We start from the raw sequence: 8072 nt of genomic DNA, 5'->3' as shown, positions 1-8072 counted from the left end.
TATTAAATTTTTTAATACCACACTGGCATGCACACTGCATATATGTATTATCCTAAGATAAAACTCTTCTCAGAATTTTGTTGCTTTTTATTACACCAACTAGTTTATATTTTAGTTTTTTTACAAAGAAAATGCTAAGAAAATTATAATCACATGTTATATGGTTTTAAAAATCATAATTCCAGATTTCTTTACATGTAAGTTGGAGTGGTCCAGCAGCTATGTCCACTGTCACAGACTTTAGTTCCGTTCGATATGGCACATCCTGCAAAATTAACTAGTCACACAAAAAGTCTCAAATACAGTAAAAATGTACACACAGTAAGGTAATTTACAATGACGTAAGGAATGTAATTTATCTTGGCTGTGCTTCAGAAATTTAGGGTCAGTAGCCTTAGTCAAGGCACAAGAAGATGAGCACAGCTGTCTCTAGGAGTGGCAAGGTATGTACAATCACTGATGAGGTATGCATGCATGCAAAGTATTTAAAACTGCTCAGTCTTGCTACGAAAATTTAACTGAGTTAAAAGGAAATGCTGAAGCTTTCTCCTACCCTCCACTCTGGATCAAGTCCACAATCTTATTTAATCAAGTGGAAAATAAAATTGGCAAGGAGCTCCAAAAGTAAATCACTATTTGGGTAAATGAAACAAAATACTTCACTAATCCCAGTTCTTGGTTGTGCTTCCTGGATTGGAAGCATTTTCTAGGCAAAGAAGTTTTATCACAAAATTGAAATGTCTTTCAGGTGAAGGACAAGACATTTCCCACAGATACTTGAATTTCAAACTTTCAAATGGCCCTTACAGCTGAACCATTGTATGTTATACTAGTGAGAGTTCTGGGGATCCTTTAGCAGCAACTTCTTTGCTTTTCTAGTAAAGGAAAAGGTAATAATAACCTGACCCCCAAAATGTGACCACTTGACATTTTTTCCAAGAAACTATTTCTTAGCTCAATTCTGTGGACCCTGGACCCTTGCTCTCCTGAAGAAAGTATGACTAATTGTGGCCCTTTAGAATCTAGCCAGACAATCTCAGAACTGGCCTCCCAAATTGTACATTCTTTATTTCATGTACAAAGAATGACTAATGTATGTAAGGAAAATTTCTAGGTAGAATAAAATTTATTACTTCACTTATAATGCACACTGCACTTTGAAAACCTGTCTTTTTATTAGGTAAAACAAGTGTTATTTTCTAACCGAGCAAACAAAATTCAAGTGAAAAGTAAAAGACCTTTCACCATTAAGTACATTTTATTTACCTTGAGTGCCAAAAGGCTTTTATTAATTTCAGCACCTTCAAGCCTAGTTTGCCTGTCCGCACTGGAAGTATCAGCTCCTCTTTCATTTCCAGCCAAATCGATGAGGGAAAATTTGCCATGTAGTTTTCCTTTCCTTCTAAGAATGATCTGAAACACTGCATAGCTCTAAGATAATGTGTGTTTGCAGATGTCTGACTGGTTGTTCTACAATGTGGTTAAGGACATCTTGATACATAAAAACTTTAGTTTACATGTTAACAATGGTATTTTCATTTAAAAAAAGATCTAGGTAGCCAGTTTTCATCATTGAAACCATTTAGTAACAGATATAACCAGATCCATAAAACTTAATCTCACACCCTTCTAATCTGTTTATAGCATGGTATCAATAACAGATATCACATAAATCACTATGTAACAAAAAGTTTTTATGAACAATGATTTTTACTTCCAAGACATTTTATTAAAGCACATCTTAGCTTTGCTTTGACAGTAACCCCACAGTATCTAAAACTAAAGGTTCCCTTTCCTGAGCTTTACCTGCAACTGTTGCCGATGTCAATGAGTTTCAGTACATCTTCAACACATTTCACCTCCTGTTCCTGTAATCCCACCACTTGAACCTGCTGTTTTCCATCTTCTAGTACTTTTAATTTTGTTTTCCTATTTAACAAGTCAAACACCTATGAAAAACCATATTCAAATTAGAGAACTAGCTTAAAAAAATCAGTTCTATAAAAACAAAGTCACAGCCTGAAAATTACTTCAAAGATGAAAATAAAGGTCCTTATTATTATATTCATAGTGCACAACATTGGGAGCTTTAACTGACATTTGAAAATCTCAAGACATAAATTCTAAAAGAATATTCTAAATATATATAAAGTTTGAGGTTGGTAGAGGTTGTAAAACAATGTGGATATGTTTAATGTAACTGAATTGCACACTTAATGGTTACAATGATACATACATTGTACCAATTTGTTTGTTTGTATGGAACTGTACTTAGGATTTCACAAGTGCTCTAACAGTTGAGCCATGCCCCAAGGGTCTTGTGCTTTTTGCCAGTGTCCTCACACTGTGATCCTCCTACCTTGCCCTCTCGAGTGGCTGGGATTACAGGTGCATACTACCACACCTAGCTTGTTTTTGAGACAGTCTTGCTGACTTTTTTCTCTGGGCTGAACTCCAAACTGTGATCCTCTTGCCTCTGCTTCTGGAGTGGCTGGAATTACAGTTGTGCACCACCACACCCAGACCTACATTTTATCACAGTTTTTAAAAAATAAGTTGGCTCATGCCTGTAATCCTAGCTACTGGGGAGGCAGAGGTCAGGAGGATTGAGGTTTGAAACCAGCCTGGGCAAATAGTTCAGGGAGAGCCTATCTCAAAAAACCCTTCACAAAAAAGGGCCGATGGAGTGGCTCAAGGTGAAGGTCCTGCATTCAAGCCCCAGTACTGCAAAATAAATAAATGAATAAATAAATAAATAAAATTAGAAGTTCCTACTTATACCTTTCTGCTATAAATTTCAAAAAAGGTTGCATATACTTGAAGTTCCAGGTTTTCCCCCATTTTTGTTTTTTGTTGTGCTGGGTAGGGGGGTACATTGTGGCATTTACAAATGTTCTGACAATATATCAAATACATCATACTTGAATTCACCCCCTCCACCATTCTAGTTTCTTATAGTTTGGCTTTGTTAGCATTAGAAAGACATCTTCAGCTGTTAAAAATTTTCACATAAAGAAAATTGTTAAAATGCATCAAATGTAATCCTTAAAATACTGTTTATTTTTTCCAGTTTTAAGGGAATCAGTCCTTATCTAGGATGACAGCATCAGTAACAACTCATTAACTTGACAAAAAAGTTGTAACAGGAGCTACTCTTTATATTCCAAAAAAGAATGCTACTACTTATCCTTACAAATAACATACAATTATAGGTGGTCAGAATAAGATCGTTCTCACAATGATATCAAACAGAAGCTTTTTATTATTTTTATTTGTGTTTGGCAGTACTGGGGTTTGAATATATATTCAAATATATTGAACATACATGCCTATGGTTGTTGGAAGCAGAGTTCATGTACAAAGACTAGTGAGCAGTGCCATCCTTGTCAAGGCAGAGAAATGCTCTTAGAAGGGGTCTAAGGGCAGAAAGTTCTGTTCTTTGGGTCAGAAGATTCAGAACTGAGAAAAAAAATTGCAAAGCCAATTTCTGACAGGCAACTTAGCCAACATCTCAGAACTCAAGTCAGATGGTGTATTAGTTTCTTTTATTATCACTGTGATCAAATACCTGACAGAAACAATGTAAGGAAGGAAAAGATTTATTTGGCTTATGGTTTCACAAGGTTCAGTCCATGGTTGCTTGGCCCTATGTTCTTGGGCAGAAAATCATGGTAGCAGGACATGTTGTGGAGATTACCTCCTCATGGTGGGAGGAAGCAGAGAACGAGACAGGAAGGGGCCAGGGACAAGACACCCCCAACAACCCACCCCCAGTGACTTACTTCCTCCAGTTAAGCCCACCCCTATCTTTTACCTCTTCCAAATAATGCCATCATATTGAATCCATCAATGGATTAAACTATTAATTAGGTTAGACTTCTCATGATTTAATCATTTCTGGACATATCCTCATAGACACACCCAGAGGTGTGCTTCATTAATCCCCTAAGGATTTCACAATCCAGACAAGTTGATTATGGAAATCAACCATCATAGAGTGTCTCTTCTGAAGTTGCTAGGCCTCTGTCCTGCTAAGAAGACTGCTGGTCACCCACTTGGGTTTTCAGGGACAGCCTGAAAAAGAGGTACAGTAGGAGCATAGCACATTGACCAAATCACTTGAACCCACTGTGGAACAAAAGCTGACTTCAGAGACAAGCCTTGTTCAGCCAGCAATTATGGTCTGGCACCAGGCATGACTAAGGGTCCTAGATGTGTTAACTTACTTTTCACAAGATCACCCCTCTTCCACAGAGAAAAAACTGAGGGAGATTCTAAGATGGCGGCTAGAGCCAGTGCAGAGAATCTCCACTTCACGTTAAACGGAGAAACGAGGAGGGCCCCCGGGGCCTCCAGTGGCCGGCGCCCATACGGCTTGGGAAGACACGGACCAGGTGAGCTTCGCGGTACTGCAGTACCCCCACAGACAAGCCTGGGCCAGAGCAGCATAGCCCCCTGGACAGACTGACCTCCACCTGGGAAAAAAAGAGAAACTGAGTAATAAGCAATAAGAACAGTTAAGACATGCTGGAAAGAGGGTGGGGCGCCCTGAGCACTGAAGATTGGGGGAAGGGAATCCTTCCCGGGTCTGTAAATAAACAAGCCAGGCGGGCTGGAGAGGCTCTGGCAGGAGCAGGGCGCGCACCCAGCAACCAGGAGCGGGGAAGCTTGTGAGAGTGGCAGAGGGAGGAAAACTCCACAGGAGAGCAGGGAAGACCCACTTCCCACGTGAACTGTAAATAAACAAGGCGGCCGGTAGGAGCAGCAGCACCGCCTAGTAAGCAGGAGCAAGAAAGCTTCTGAAAGTGGCAGTGGGAGGAAAACTTCAGAGGAGAGGGGGGAAGACCCACCTTCCACATGAACCGTAAATAAACACACAGGCCTGACAACGCGGGGGCAGTGTCACCTTTCCCAGTGCTTGGAAAGGGGAAAGCCTGTAGTAGAGGCTCCCGCACAGGAGAACTCTGAGCAAACAAAGCCTGTGGGACCAGGTGAGTGCTAGCTCACCCCAGAGATCTGCATAAATAACACCGCCAGCTACAGGCTGAGAGCAGCAGGCAGGCAAGGCACAGTTGCAGATACCACTCTCAGAACTGTCTCCAGACGCTTTTTTTTCTTTTTCTCCCTACCTTTGATGAGAGAACAACCGAATTACACCTGCAAGCCGAAAAACTTACTGAAACTGTATTGCATTTGAACTGGGGACACTTGGTGGGGCTTTTTGTGTGTGTGTGTGTGTGTGTGTGTGTGTAGATTTGTTCTACTTTATGCATCCCCTTTGATGAGACAACTACAGAACAACATCTGAGGCACCAACTCCAGGACTGGAGATTGAGACGGACACCCAAATTATTAAGACTGAAACTGCATTGCATATAAACTTGGAAGTTTTTTGGTTTTTTTTTTTTTTTTTAATTTTCTATTTTCCATTTTATTTTAATTCATTTTTATATATAGATATTACTTTCATTTACCTACTTTTTATTTTTTTATCTTTGATTTTCAATCCTCTCTCTGTCTCTCTAATGTCTGTTCAGCTTACTGTCGATTAGTACACTAACACTCCCTGTTTATACCTTTGAAACTCTCTTGTCTGATACCTTGTGTTCTGCTTTCTCCCTCTTGTCTGTATATTTGTTTCCCCCTTTTCTTTAACTTCTTGCTTTCCATCTCAGCTCACTCTTCCATTCTAAATATTACCATTGTTATTGTTACAAGCTAGAAAATACTTAATTACACACAGTACAGGGACAGTAACAACACCAAGGACAATGACGGGAAGACAGAAAAAACAGGGAAACCAGTTTCCCCATAGCAAAAAATTAGTACAGGAACCAGAGGGGAATGAAGAGAACAGAAACTCAGATCCAGACTCCAACAAAATGAAGATAAACTATGCCAAAGGACCCAATGAAGCCCACAAGAATAATTTAAAAGAAGACATACTACAAGTACTCAATGAGAATTTTATAGAGATGATACTGGATAGGGTCAACCAAAATGTACAGGAGACACTCAAGAAATTCCAAGACAACAAAAATAGAGAACTTGAAAAAGCAAAAGAAGAAATAAAGGAAACCATAGAAGCACTGTATAAACACCAAAGTGAAAGAGAGAACACAATGAATAAATGGATAAATGAACTCAGGACAAAAATAGACAACATTAAAGAAGAAAACTGCCAGGATATGGAAAACCTCGGAAAAAAGAACGAAACAGAACTGCGAAACAAAATGGAAGGCCAATCCAGCAGAATAGAACAAACAGAAGACAGAATCTCAGAACTTGAAGATGAAATGGTAATTAAAGGAAAAACCGAAGAACTATTAATTAAACAACTCAAGACCTGTGAAAAGAAAATGCAAGAACTCACTGACTCCATCAAAAGACCAAACTTAAGAATCATGGCCATCGAAGAAGGAGAAGAGGTGCAAGCGAAGGGAATGCGTAATATATTCAACAAAATAATAACGGAAAATTTCCCAAATCTAGAGAAAGATATTCCCATACAAATGCAAGAGGCCTCCAGGACACCAAACAGACCAGATCAAAATAGAACTACTCCACGACATATCATCATTAAAACAACAAGTTCAGAAACTAAGGAAAGAATATTGAAGGCTGTAAGAGAGAAAAAACAAGTAACATACAAAGGTAAACCCATCAAAATCACAGCAGACTTCTCAACAGAAACATTAAAAGCAAGAAGAGCGTGGGGTGAGATCTTCCGGGCTCTGAATGAAAATAACTTCAACCCCAGGATACTCTACCCAGCAAAGCTATCATTCAAAATAGATGGAGCAATAAAAGTCTTCCATGATAAGCAGAAACTAAAACAATATGTGACCACAAAGCCACCATTACAAAAGATTCTGCAAGGGATCCTGCACACAGAAAGTGACACCCAACTTAACCATGAAAAGACAGGCAGCACCAAACCATAGGATAAGAAAAAGCAAGACAGTAGAGAGTAACATCAAGTTAGGTACACACAATCAAACCTTCAAACAACTAAGACAACTAAATGGCAGGAATCACCACATACCTATCAGTACTAACGCTTAATGTTAATGGACTTAATTCACCCATCAAAAGACACCGTTTGACAAAATGGATTAAAAAAGAAGATCCAACAATTTGTTGCTTACAGGAGACTCATCTCACCGACAGAAATAAGCATATGCTTAGGATGAAAGGCTGGAAGAAGATTTACCAAGCCAATGGCCCCCGAAAACAAGCAGGAGTAGCAATACTTATCTCTGACAAAGTAGACTTCAAACCTACATTGATCAAACGAGATAAAGAAGGACATTCCATACTAATAAAAGGGGAAATAGACCAAAAGGAAATAATAATCATCAATCTGTATGCACCCAATGTCAATGCACCAATTTCATCAAAAATACCCTGAAAGACCTAAAAGCATATATAAACACCAACACAGTGGTTGTGGGAGACTTTAACACCCCATTATCATCAATAGATAGGTCATCCAAACAAAAACTCAATAAAGAAATCCAAGATCTAAAATATGCAATAGATCAAATGGACCTAGTAGATGGCTACAGAACATTTCATCCAACCTCTACACAGTATACATTCTTCTCAGCAGCTCATGGAACCTTCTCCAAAATAGATCATATCCTAGGGCACAAAGCAAGCCTCAGCAAATATAAGAAAATAGAAATAATACCGTGCATACTATCTGACCACAATGCAGTAAAAGTAGAACTCAACAACAAAAGTAAAGACAAAAAACATGCAAACAGCTGGAAACTAAATAACTCATTACTTAATGAAGAGTGGATCATCGATGCAATAAAAGAGGAAATTAAAAAGTTCCTGGAAGTCAATGAAAATGAAAACACAACCTACCAGAACCTATGGGACACAGCTAAGGCAGTCTTGAGAGGAAAGTTTATAGCCATGAGTGCATATATTAAAAAGATTGAAAGATCCCAAATCAATGACCTAATGTTACATCTCAAACTCCTAGAAAAACAAGAACAAGCAAATCCCAAAACAAATAGAAGGAGAGAAATAATAAAAATAGAGCTGAAATCAACGAAATA

This window comes from Castor canadensis, chromosome 6 (assembly GCF_047511655.1).
Source record: "Castor canadensis chromosome 6, mCasCan1.hap1v2, whole genome shotgun sequence".
Classification (NCBI taxonomy): domain Eukaryota; kingdom Metazoa; phylum Chordata; class Mammalia; order Rodentia; family Castoridae; genus Castor; species Castor canadensis.
The sequence above is the reverse complement of the archived record's forward strand: the minus strand, read 5'-3'. Positions refer to the sequence as shown.